Raw genomic sequence first — 13,869 nt, 5'->3', positions numbered from 1 at the left:
GACTTCCCCAGAGTGGCTGGGAAAACCCAGCCAGATGAGCGGGGTATAAATAATAATAATAAAAATAAATAATGGAGGGTTAAAGAAGGTGATACATCAAAAATAGCAAGCCAGACAACTTAAAAGGCCATTCAAAACAAAATTTAAAAAATCCTTCCAGTAGCACCTTAGAGACCAACTAAGTTTGTCATAGGTATGAGCTTTCGTGTGTGTTAAGTCGTGAGTGTGATTTCAGCTCTTTGTGAAGTCAGCTCAGAATAGTGATTCAGCATACTAGCAAGGAACTGCTAGGAGTCAAGTATAACAGGAACAGTCTTCTTTATTGCAGTAGGAATCTTGACTGAACTGGAGGGAAAGGGTGAGTTCCTTTTATACTCTCAGGAGCAGGGGTTGGAGAAAGGATACATTTAGATTTTGGCGGGAACCTATCAGAGTGAGGATCTAAATTGTGCTAACAAGTTAACCAATAGCAACTGTCACCGCACCCATTTGAATCGCCCAAGAGCGGGAAAGGTAGTTACAGGACTAGCAGAGAAACTCATGTACACAAATTAAGCCAATACATAACAGTGTGCATGCACACTTCCTCAGATAATCTGACACACTTCCTCAGATAATCTGACTTCCTCAGATAAGATACTGTTTCAGTGTACAGTATCTGTTTCAGTGTATCTGACAAAGTGTGCATGCACACGAACGCTCATACCTATGAATAATAATAATAATAATAATTTTTTATTTGTACCCCGCCCATCTGGCTGAGTCTCCCCAGCCACTCTGGGCGGCTTCCAGTCGAATATCAAAACAATACAGCAATAGTACAATTACAAAAGTCACAAACAATACATAAACCACATCAAAAAATACACAACCTAATAGAAAACAATTTTGACATAAATCAAAATCTAAAACTAAGAATACATCCTTAATACAGTTTAAAATAACATAGGTAAAAAATAACAGGGATTTAAACAAAAAAAACAAAACAAAATGGAGCCCTCTCTGCCCAGCAGCAGCGGCGGCAACAGTCCTTTATAAAGCCCATCAGGCCCCGCCCTGGGCCAGGTGGTGAGTGGCAGGACTGGGGCCTCCAGGCGCTGAGCAGGGGAGTCCTCCTGGCTGGTAGCAGCAGCAGTTCTTAAAGGCCTTGGCCCCGCCCAGGCCAGGTGGTGAGTGGCAGGACTGGGGCCTCCAGGCGCTGAGCAGGGGAGTCCTCCTGGCTGGTAGCAGCAGCAGTTCTTAAAGGCCTTGGCCCCGCCCAGGCCAGGTGGTGAGTGGCAGGACTGGGGCCTCCAGGCGCTGAGCAGGGGAGTCCTCCTGGCTGGTAGCAGCAGCAGTTCTTAAAGGCCTTGGCCCCGCCCAGGCCAGGTGGTGAGTGGCAGGACTGGGGCCTCCAGGCGCTGAGCAGGGGAGTCCTCCTGGCTGGTAGCAGCAGCAGTTCTTAAAGGCCTTGGCCCCGCCCAGGCCAGGTGGTGAGTGGCAGGACTGGGGCCTCCAGGCGCTGAGCAGGGGAGTCCTCCTGGCTGGTAGCAGCAGCAGTTCTTAAAGGCCTTGGCCCCGCCCAGGCCAGGTGGTGAGTGGCAGGACTGGGGCCTCCAGGCGCTGAGCAGGGGAGTCCTCCTGGCTGGTAGCAGCAGCAGTTCTTAAAGGCCTTGGCCCCGCCCTGGGCCAGGTGGTGAGTGGCAGGACTGGGGCCTCCAGGCGCTGAGCAGGGGAGTCCTATGACAAACTTAGTTGGTCTCTAAGGTGCTACTGGAAGGATTTTTTTATTTTGTAATGATAAATTAGATTCCCGTTATTAATGGCATGGTACAAAGTAGATATTAAGGTATTTCATGTACTCTGGTGCTTTAACATAAACCTGGAAGCCACTCAGGAAACAGTAACTCTACAAATAAGAGAATGTAGAAAAGTTTGGGTTTGGCATATGCCCTCATGATTCCACTTGCTATATGGAAACTATCGTGCTTGGCTGCCAGTTGCTTGCATCTGCTACATAGACAGAGAGGCAGAGGATTCATGTCTTGGGGGGGGGGAATCCTCCAGGAGGGGTAGTTAAGAGCTGAAAATGTTCTAACGTCTCTCAAGTGAGCAGTGATCTGTATTCTTCCTCTAGAATTGACACCACAGCCCCTCCTAAGCTGTTCTGCCACAGACAAGCCAGTCAGTGGTATTTCATGGTTTACTGATGCCTAATTTCCTCTATCAAGCCTCCAAACTGTCTGCTTTTAGTATCATTGTCTATGACACGTTATCTGTGATGGAGAGGGGCTAGGAGAAATGCTTTCCGCTACAGCTGCTGTCAATAAAACTCCATAAATCAGCGAGCCAAGGCAGGCTGAAGGCAAAGACCAATACATGAACCATCCATCACATCCTCAAGTAGCACAGAACCTGCTTCTACGAAAGCCTAGAGAGGAAAACATGAATTTGATTGTAATTGAGGGCGGGAGTGATGGGTTTATAACATCATGATTTTGTGTGAGGAAACCCATTAGGTTATTTTTATCTATATACTGTAGTTTATTGCAGTTCTGTTCTTTTAACTTCCTGTAATGGACATCGGACTGTGTTAACAAAGCCAAGGACACGTGTGTGTGTGTGTGTAAAGCGGCTAAAGCCCATTCCATGCTCAATACTGTCCCAGTTAATGTGTATTATAAGGACTAGGACACTAGGTCATAACTGCAGCCTGGGCCCTCAGTGAAGCTAAGCCTAAGGGCACCTGAGTCAACATTTTCTCATGTCCTATTTCTTGCTTCCCTTGCCTCTACTAATTTCTATGGGTTTCTTCCCTCCTTCACTGTTGAAAGGGGGCTAGAATGGAATGTTGGGCAGAGTTAGGCCACATTCCCACTATATACATTTAAAGCACTATGGTGTCGCTTTAAACCAGGCATCCCCAAACTTCGGCCCTCCAGATGTTTTGGACTACAATTCCCATCCTCCCCGACCACTGGTCCTGTTAGCTAGGGATCATGGGAGTTGTAGGCCAAAATATCTGGAGAGCCGCAGCTTGGGGATGCCTGCTTTAAACAGTCACTCTTTCCAGCAAAGAATTCTGGGAGCTGTAGTTTGTTAAGGGTACTAGGAGTTGTTAGAAGACCCCCTATTCCCCTCCCAGAGCTGCAGTTCTCAGAGGAGTTTACCAATCAATCTCTCTTCCAAGGGAATTCTGGGGAATGTAGCTCTTTACAGTACTGGGTCCCTTTGGCCTGAGCTTTTTCTACGCATGGATCCTCTGGTAGGCAGTTTGAATTAATTATTTGCTTCCATTCTTCTGCGTAGGAGACAGAGCTGTGTCTGGTAAGTGTGGGCTTTTGGAGAAGGAGGGGGGTGGGAGAATTGACTGAATGCACAACGTGAAGGATTGTTTGTTTGTTTGCTTTGGGGGGGGGAGAGAACTATTCAACATCTCTGGTATTACACCAGCTTAAAACAGGCTCTTTTTCAAGGTAACATTGCCACGCACTAAATTGCCGCTAGGAGGATAATCTCTGATTATAGCTCTTTGAGGCTCAAAACACAGAAGAATATTTTGTGAGCTTTCCAGAAGCCTATGGTTGACCACTTTGAGGAATGTGATCTGGCAGAGCTCTCCTCATTTATCCCCAAGTATTACTGTAGATTTGCTTTCTTGGTGAAAGAGTGGAGGTGAAAAGACAAATAAGAGAGCTTATTTTAAGCAGAGCTACAAAGATGGGCTTCAGGGATGGCTGGCTGTTTGCAAAGCTGAATATGGATCAGTCTGTAGAGAATGGCATTGTAACAGGCCTGAAACAGCGAGTGCCATTAGGAGAGGTGGCTAAAGGCCCAGACCTCAATTTGTCTGCTTTGAAGTGAACCTTTTTTTTAAAAAAATTACAGGCAATTTGTGCTGAATATAACTATAAGCTGATCAAAACATTATCATTTATTAGATTTGTATACTGCCCTCCATCCAAAAATCACAGGGCGGTTCACAAAAATGCAAAAAGACAATACAAAACTTAGTAACAGGGTCTTATCTGCAACCAGGAAAAACCTGGAAATGGGTTCACTTTCTTTCCTTCTAAGTCAAAGTGTCTGGAGCAGCTTAAATCTGAGGGCTTTATCTTGTCTGGGAGTTATCCGCCTAAAACGTGTTTTGAGATCATTGTATGTATCCATTTGTCACCGTGGGGTTTAATCATTCCTGCAGTGCATCTTCTAGCCCCATAAATATACACACGATGATCTAGAAGCACCAACGAAGAGTGCGCTCTGTCCATACAACCCAAGGTGAGACAGTGGTGTGAAGCTCTCCAAAAGAAATTGATGAACATTAATCCAGGGAGTACACACATTTCAGTGGAGGCACATATGCTCTCCCTGGATTCCTTCAATCTCAGTTTTAAAATGGGAGCAAGAACATTTTCTGACATTGGAAGGATGCAGCTATTTATTTATTTTTTAAACTTACTTTACAGCAGAGGTGGAAAAACTGTGGCTGTTGGACTCCCATTAGCCCCAGCCGGCATGGCGAGTGGTTAGAGATAATGGGACGTGTCACCCAACAACGTCTGGAGAACCAGAATTTCCCCATCTTTGCTTTATAGTACAGTCGTGCCTTGGAAGTCAAACAGCTTAGTTCCCGAATGTTTTGGCTCCTGAACGTCGCAATCCCGGAGGTGACTGTTCCGGTTTGCGAAAAATTTCCGATGGGGCTTCCGGGGCTTCAGATTGGCTAAGCCGTGCTTTGGTTTTTGAACGTTTTGGAAGTTGAACTGACTTTCGGAACGGATCCCATTCGACTTCCAAGGTATGACTGTAAGATAGTTGGAGCTGGCTAGAGATGTAGCCTGCTTGCTCTGCAGCCACTCTTGACGATAAAGCTACTTGCAAGTGCTACAATTTTCAGTCAATTAAAGTAAGTCATTTGAGGACTCTTGAAATTATTCTAGCCTACACATTTTAGAAATAGCATGGTTTGAATAGCTTCCAGCAGAGCAAGATCAAGCTTAACATAAAGACATGTTTCAACAAATCAGAATTAATAGAAAATTAGAAGGCATCTGTAATATACCTGTGTGTGGACTGGACACTCAGTTCTTGTCAAGCTCAGTTTAGAGATGAACTTGCTGGTGATCTGTCCTGTATCAAGAGAGCAAGAGCAGAAAAATAAAATACTACAATGTCTGGGTCTGGGTGTTTCTCAGTGAGATTAATACTGTACAGCATCCAGAATATATGGAACATTTAGAAAGAGGGTTGTTTCACAAAGCCTCTTTCTATAGAGCTGAGGAAATGTTTCCCTGTCTAGAATTGAGAAACATTTTTGGGTAGGGAAAGCTTTTTTTCATTTCCTTGGCTAATGACTGTGTTGTTAATTGAAAGAGGAAATTGTCATGCTAGGCATATAGTTACATTTGAAGCAACATTTTAAATTAAAGTTCAGCTTTCCGATTTTCAAGCCAGCGTGTGATTGCCTTTCTGTTTAATATTTGATACTTTCAGGCAGCTATGATAGGACTGCTTTTATCTAAATGGTCAAAGGGGCATTATCCAGAGTATTCAGGGACTCAAAACAGCTAGAGGAAACAGGAAGGCTTCACTGGCAGAAGTAGCCCTTTGGGGCTTGGGAAATTCTCTCGCCTTCAGGTCAACTGCAAAATGAACTGAGGCAAGAACCAGAAATTCAAATGGCCTTTCTGTGGCATTTGGTGTCTGAAATGTCTGAAAAAAACACAAATTACTGATTTGTTTGTTATTATATTAATAGTTCACATATTTCACTGGTTACAGGTAGGTAGCCGTGTTGGTCTGAGTCGAAACAAAATTTTAAAAAATTCCTTCAGTAGCACCTTAAAGACCAACTAAGTTTTTATTTTGGTGTGAGCTTTCGTGTGCATGCTTTTCGTTTGTATCTGATGAAGTGTGCATGCACACGAAAGCTCATACCAAAATTAAAACTTAGTTGGTCTTTAAGGTGCTACTGAAGGAATTTTTTAAAATTATATTTCACTGGGTAAGACTGGATTTCATTTTAATTCGCTGCAGGGAAACCTAAGTTTTTGGCATTCATTTCTGCTCTGTAATTAATTGCTGCCCATTTACAGCAGAGTGAAAGGGGAGGAAGAAGCGCCATTCCCTCTGTAAGGTTCCTCTTGGTTAGTCTGTTTCTCTGTCAAACAAGTTGGTCTTTGAAGAAGAAGCTACGCAATACAGTAAACAACTTTGTTTATTTCCTCATTTGTTTTGAATGTGGTTGGGAGGGGGAATTCCTCCATGTTACAACTTAATGGCATAGGATTCAAGTCTGGAATTTTTTAGATTTATTTTACTTTCTCACATTTATACCCACCTTTCCTCCAGTGTGGAACTCGCAGACACATATATGTGGCTCTCAGGTGGCCTGCTATCCAGAGGCACAGGCTGTCACGGTCCAGTTTACGGGCGGTCGAAGTCCTGGCTGAGGATGTCGGGACCGGGGGCAAGATGGCGGGGTGGGAGTCAGGAACGGGAGTCAGGAAGCCAAGGGTCCGAGGATCGAGGATCAGGGAGCAAGGAATCAAGAAGCCCAAGGCAGGAAGTGTGTTGCTGTGGCAAAGAGCCAAAGGGAAATGCTGACCTTATATCCCTTCCCGGCTCTTGCCACCAGGTGCTGTGCGTTACCAATCGGCCTCAGCTGTACGGCTGCGCCTTGCCTCTTCAGAACAAACTTAGGAAAGCCCCTGTCCTGCGAAGCCCTACTGTTCACAGGGCCTGGCTCCTGCACACACTCCTGACACAGACCAGCCTCAGAGCTGTTTAGCTTCAGCAGGGTGGTGCCTCAGACAAGTATTGAGCCGTGTATTTGCTCTGAAAGAGAATCCCCATGCTGAAATGACAGCAATGAACAGATTCAGTCTCCGATTTCTACCTTTTCTTTATTCTGTGTCACTGTTTATTATACCAACTATCAATACAGGACCTGCAGTTCAGATTTGTATTGCATGTACAGATCTGACATATGCAGAATATCAGCTAAGACCTTTCTAGGGGAAGAACCCTCTGACTGAAATAATAAAAGGTTTTTCTAGCTGCAACTTGCAGCTATGAATTCTGTCTTAACACTCTTTGCTACTCCTTGAAGTTATTATCCTTGAAAATCCAGTAAAGATTAGTGTTTTGCTTTGTATTTCAATGCCGTTTCTGTCTGATAGCTTGGCATTACCACTATACAACATTGCGACCTATATCTTAGGACAAAGGTGGGTGGGAGATAGAATAGTTCAGTGTTCCTCAACCCCAGAAGTTCCTCAACTCCCATCATCCCTGACCATTGACTAAGATGGCTGGGGATGATGGTATTTGACCCAACAACATCAATGGACCCAAAGCTGAAGAACATTGGAGTAGATCATGGTCCACTGACATATTTTGTTAGATCTCCTACTACTTGCTGGTTGCTGGAATTCTTGCAAAGAATGCTGGACTATGTGGACCTTGGTCTAATCCAGCACTTGCATATCCTCAGTGCACACTCATGAAGATTAATAAATGCACATGCATTTTCTAACCCTTTCAATACATTTATGTCCCATCCTTTCCCCATCAAGCAGCATATGGGGACTTCCCAGGCATTCTCCCATCGAGACCCAGATCTCCTTCACTTCAGCAAGGTGGGTTCGTCATGTCCCCTCATGCCATACTTTGGGACATGTGATTGCATACTGATTTTGACATGGAAGAAAGGCCTCAGGCTGCAGATCACTTGGAATTGAGACATCTCTTCCATAATCAATGTCAGCTAAGTGTTTAACTGAAGGCTGTAAAGCACCACAGTGAGGTTCTGCATACTATAAACAGTTAGCAATAGTACAGCCAATAGCAGGAAATTGATTCTTTTCAATGCCATGTGAATTAAACACTTCTCATGGTTTTCTTATAATATCTAATTCTATAGATTAACACTTCTTTTTAATGGGATGGGGAACTAGTGTGCAGAATACAGTTAATAAACAATATATTTGCTTTTATTATCCATAAGACAGTAGAAAACCTCTAAGGAAATCAGTTGCTTGAGTGTGTGTCCAGTTTTGTTCCATAACTCCCTTTCAAGTTCTACATTAAATGACCATCAGGCTTTGTTTTTTAACTTGCTGTAAACCTTTAAAGTCATCAAGAAGATACCTACGAAATCATTAAACAGACATAAAATAGTGGTAAGAAGCTGCCATAAGATGGCACCATAACCTAATGTATGGAGAAGTCATCTCTATATGAAACAGAAAACTAGCATAAAGGGATATGCTAGCTAGCTTGAAAACTGGCACACATCTAACTTTCGCTCCCTTCTTCCCTCAACTCTCTCTCCCCACTTCTGGTACTGAAGACAATCCGAGGACGTTAAGTGGCGTGCATTAAGACAGAATTTTAAAAGCATGGATATCTGCCGAAGCCTTTCCCCCCTTTGTTTCAGTCTTTTTATTAATGTCCCAGCTGATTTGTACATCAGTCTAACATATTCTGAAACAAAGTGTTTCCAAGACATAAGCAGATATTGAATAATAATATATCAGTGGGAGGTAAAGTGACATGTATCACTTTGATTAGAGGGGAAATGTGCAGGGCTTTAAAAGTTTATGGTATCACAAAGCGCTTTTACTTGTATAATGAAGATTATTTCACTGCCTACAAAAATGAATAAATCCTATACACAGTTGCCTGGTAGTAAGCTCCACTGAAGTAAGTAGAGCTTACTTCTGCATAGATATGCAAAGCGTTGTACTGTGAATAATGGAATCATAGAATTGCAGAGTTGGAAGGGACCCCCTGCAATGTAGGAATCTCAGCACACAGGTCAATATCCAAGTTTGTTTCTTCCTTTCTTCCCTTAATTGTAATATTGCTGGAGCACAGGGAGCAATATAGAATCATAGAGTTGGAAGAGACCACAAGGGCCATCCAGTCCAACCCCCTGCCAAGCAGGAAACACCATCAAAGCATTCTTGACATATGCCTGTCAAGCCTCTGCTTAAAGACCTCCAAAGAAGGAGACTCCACCACACTCCTTGGTAGCAAATTCCACTGCCGAACAGCTCTTATTGTCAGGAAGTTCTTCCTAATGTTTAGGTGGAATCTTCTTTCTTGAAGTTTGAATCCATTGCTCCGTGTCCGCTTCTCTGGAGCAGCAGAAAACAATATTTCTCCCTCCTCCAACTCTATGATTCTATATAGAATCATAGAGTTGGAAGAGACCACAAGGGCCATCCAGTCCAACCCCCTGCCAAGCAGGAAACACCATCAAAGCATTCTTGACATATGCCTGTCAAGCCTCCGCTTAAAGACCTCCAAAGAAGGAGACTCCACCACACTTTTTGGCAGCAAATTCCAATATGATTGGAAGCTCTCTAGGCCACTCTGTGTTCTTATCTTCCCTTCAGGGCAATATGATGGCAATAAGGGGGTGGGAGATGCAATCTTCTGGGGGCCACATACAAGTGGTGGGCAGGGAGAGAAGCAAAAGTGGTGTGAGCAACAGGTGTTCATTTGGTCACATCTCTGTCTCTGTCCCATACCCTACAACCTTCCTTAGATGAAAACCAGGAGCAGTGGCAAAGCAGGAGGGGGAGGAGACTGTCGCAGCCGGCAACTCTTTATTCTTCGCCCTATGTGAAGCCATTTCTAGTTAGTGTACCTTAACAAAGAGGGGGATTTGGGACTCGGTATGATTTCTTAAGGAAATCAGCCCTGAGTGCTCACTGGAAGGACAGATCCTGAAGCTGAGGCTCCAATACTTTGGCCACCTCATGAGAAGACTCACTGGAAAAGACCCTGATGCTGGGAAAGATGGAGGGCACAAGGAGAAGGGGACGACAGAGGACAAGATGGTTGGACAGTGTTCTCGAAGCTACCAACATGAGTTTGACCAAACTGGGAGGCAGTGGAAGACAGGAGTGCCTGGCGTGCTCTGGTCCATGGGGTCACGAAGAGTTGGACATGACTAAACGACTAAACAACAACATGAGAAAGTGAGAAGCTGGGAGGGCTTAAGGTTTTTTGTGACAGTACCAGCATTTTCAGGGCAGGTGGAGACTATGCTATCCTCCAAGCAAGGTGCATTATCAAAGTTCAAGGGCACATTTTAGCCAGGTAAAAGCACCCAGTCGGGGAGCAAAGCCAGTGAGGAGTGCGGACTGGGACAGCCTTGAGGGCAAGATAAGAGAAGCATTTGACTCATGGTCCTAAGTTTGCCCATCACTGGGTTTTCTGTGATACCTCTAGTTTTCTAGATACATAGGCTGAGTTTCATGAATTTTATAGATCTATAGGCCAACACATTGCATTTTGGGTAAATTAAGAAAGGAGGAAGCCACCACAGATAGGAGCCAAGCTTGGTTCCCATTTAAAAGCAATGGCGGTGGCACCTGCCCACTCCTTAAACAACCATTCAGAAGGGGTGATGGTAAGTCGTGGTGCAGTCAGGCCAGGCCAGTAAAGGGCCCCTGGCCAGTGCCCAACCTGGTTGACCACTAACACCATCCTGGACCCAAATAATATGAACAGGACTCGATTTCTGCAGTCAGTACAATGTAAGAAAAGCACCTTCAGACTGACTTCATATTCCTTTCTAGTTGCAATGAGTCCAATAAGTCCAGCACCTACAGAAATCTGGAGAGGGTGTTAAGAGACCTTAGGTTTCAAATGCACCAAGTGTGACAGCAGCCTTTGCAGTCAATGAAAAGGAGCCCTGTTTCCCCTTTGGCTAGCACATGCAGGTGGCTCTGGATAAACATTTGCCACCACTTCTGAAGCCATGAGTATTTTTGTATATGCAGCACTTGGCACAATGCACAGAAAACAAAACAACCCACCACTTTGGATGTGGTGGTGAGTGCATGTTCAAAGCTGTGATTACATACAAGCCAAGCTGTGTTTGGGCACGCTGTGTGTGTGTGTGTGTGTGTGTGTGTGTGTGTGTGTGTGTGTGTGTGTGAAATCTGGTGTTTTGTATGGGGAAATTTATATACCAACTTAAGACATTTATATACCAACTTAAGACATTTATATACCACTTTGGGGGGGGGGTGTTGGTGGCTGAAAGCTGTATCCTTCCTCATCTTAGGGCAAGATCATTTTTGCAGTGTCCCATGTTGCAATCAGATGACTAATGGTTAATCCCCATTAACATCAGTGCTGTGGCATCAGAACATTAAAATGAGCAAAGTGTGAGGTAGCTAGGATTTATTTTGAAGGCCTCTGGAAAGTCAGGCCTTTATACAGTCTTTGCAGTGGTTGGGAAAGGCAGTGAGCACCTCAGCTGGAGCGAGATGTTGGCCATTCTGTCCTCTATCTTCCCTTCAAGGCAAGATGTTGCTCGGCCCTCTGGTAGTAGCTGGCAGAGGTCAAGGTCACATCAGCTGGAACACCAAGGGGGCGAGGTGGTTGACGGTTCTCCTTCCCTCAGTGTTGGAGAGTCCTGAAAGAGAAGTCCGCAGGATTCCAGCTTTCTTTGCATTAAAGCAAGTTTCTAGACATCATCATTGCAGGGATAAGATTGGAGCTATGTAAGTTGCATCACACAAAGTCTAAAAAAAACCCAACTGGAAATGACCTGAACAGGAATTTAATTGATCTGAATAGACATTTCTGTTCAGAACAGAACGCCTGGGTTTCTCTTCCATCGCCTTCCAGTCGAACTGCCCCCCCCCCACCCTGCCTGCCAACACTTATTTGTTATTACCAAACCTTTCACTTGGCTTCTCTTCCCACCTTACTTATCCCTGCCTAAGAATTCCAAAGAAGCTACACAAAAGTGTGCCTAGCTAAAACTGCATTTGGACATGCAACTATTATTGGCTTGTATTAACATATAATTCTGCTATTTGGCCTGGGTTTCCTAAAGGTATGAGAGAATTTGGAGCTTGTGGGGTAGAATATTAACTGAGAATAAAATAAGCACTAGTAAATATTCTTCTGTTTATAATTGGTCCCCTTCTTTATACATTCCCCCCAAAAGCTTCGGTTATTTTGCGCTTTCTCCCATATCCGGGTAGGCTCTGTTTATATTTCCACCCTTGTAACTCGTGTTTGTGGAGAGCAGCTTGTCCTTGCCTTTTCCATGCTGGCTGATCACTGAGGTGACAGGCCACATCTGGCCATCTTAGTCACATTCTGTTATATAACAGCAGCCTGCCAAACAATCCCTTCAGTTGGCACAATGCAGCAACCATCCAGCAGCCAGGGGAGATTGGTTCTGAGCACATTGTTTTTGAAAACGGCACTTGGCAATGACACGGTGGATTAAAGCTCAGCTAGACACTGAAGAAGGCTGAGGGGGAGAGAGCAAAGGAACCTCTGTGTTGTCTGGTTTGTTCTGAACAACTGATCGCAGGCCCTCCATGGCACTCATAAGTAGTCTTTAGGAACTGGAGTTTTTTCCAAATACAGAGAAGGACTGGACTTGTTTTAATGTTAATGAGCCATGAATCCAACCCAGCTGTTCCTCACATCCTCTTCCTCTTGAGTCAGATACATTTCTGTCAGGTTGATAGAACCTTTGCCACTGGTTTATGCAGTAAGCCTTAAAATGGGGAAGTCCCAAAATATAGGCATACCTTACTCCCAAAATTAAAAACTTAAAAAATTGTCCAGTAGCACCTTAGAGACCAACTAAGTTTGTTCTGGGTATAAGCTTTCATGTGCATGCACATTTCTTCAGATGCACACGAAAGCTTATACCCAGAACAAACTTAGTTGGTCTCTAAAGTGCTGCTGGACATTTTTTATTTTTTTAATTTATTTCGACTGCGTCAGCCCAACACGGCTACCTACCTGAATCTTACTCCCAAATGTACATGAATCTAAGCTTTATTTTAGCTGAGTACGGGGGCATTAAAAGCAGCATCCTTCTGCATACTTAGGGTGTCTCCCAGGCATGAAGCAATCTCCTTCTTCATGAGTGGCCCTGATACACTGCCATACTAACCAGTATGGAGCCACTTCTCTATTAGTGGGAACAGTGATTGGTTTCATTCATGGGTACAAAATCTTTTGGATTTGCCAAGGCCAAACATGTTTGGATTTGCCAAGGACAAACACGGTTTGCTTGTGCATCACTCCCTTTGCCTAGGTGGTGAAATATTGGACATCTTAAAGGCAGGCCAATGGGGAATTAACCCATGAACTTCAATGGAGCAAGGATTATTCCAGCAGCTACCACTGCATTGAATGATACTTATTACGAGAAATCTAGTGGCATATACATTTATAACTAAAACGAATCCTGACTGATGGTGCTAAAGTGCAAAGGGGTAAAAGGTCACATGACCCAATTGCTTTGCTGCCATCTATGCACCCGGATGAGCTGTAGTTTTGTACAGCTTGCAACTTATTCATCAATGCATATGCCAATAAGTAAAGCATTACTATACTTTCAGATCCTAGCATGGGTGAATCCTGCCCCCAATGGCGATTCAGTCTAACATGTGCACTGTCTATTAACAGAGAGATACAAGCCTTGGCAATGTCCCATGTTGCAATCAGATGGCTAATGGTTAATCCCCATTAACATCAGTGCTGTGGCATCTGAACATTAAAATGAGCAAAGTGTAAGGTAGCTAGGATTTATTTTGAAGGCCTCTGGAAAGTCAGGCCTGTATACAGTCTGGCAGAAAAGTCACAAATGTGGTCCAATTATGGATCAGTGAATCTCGACATGGATGGGATAGTTCATAGCTGCTACAGAGGTTAAGATTTTCTGATGTGCTATGTGACCTATTCCTGCTGAACTTCAAATCCCCCAAATTCACTGGCTCAGTTGCTAGAACAGTTGTTATTCCTGCATTGGACGGGGTTGGACTAGATGACCCTTCCTTCCAACTGTACAATTCTATGAACACTCAGTATGGTAGGGGTCACCAGTGT

This window comes from Zootoca vivipara, chromosome 2 (genome assembly GCF_963506605.1).
Source record: "Zootoca vivipara chromosome 2, rZooViv1.1, whole genome shotgun sequence".
NCBI classification, from domain to species: Eukaryota; Metazoa; Chordata; class Lepidosauria; order Squamata; family Lacertidae; genus Zootoca; species Zootoca vivipara.
Note: the sequence above shows the minus strand (reverse complement) of the source record.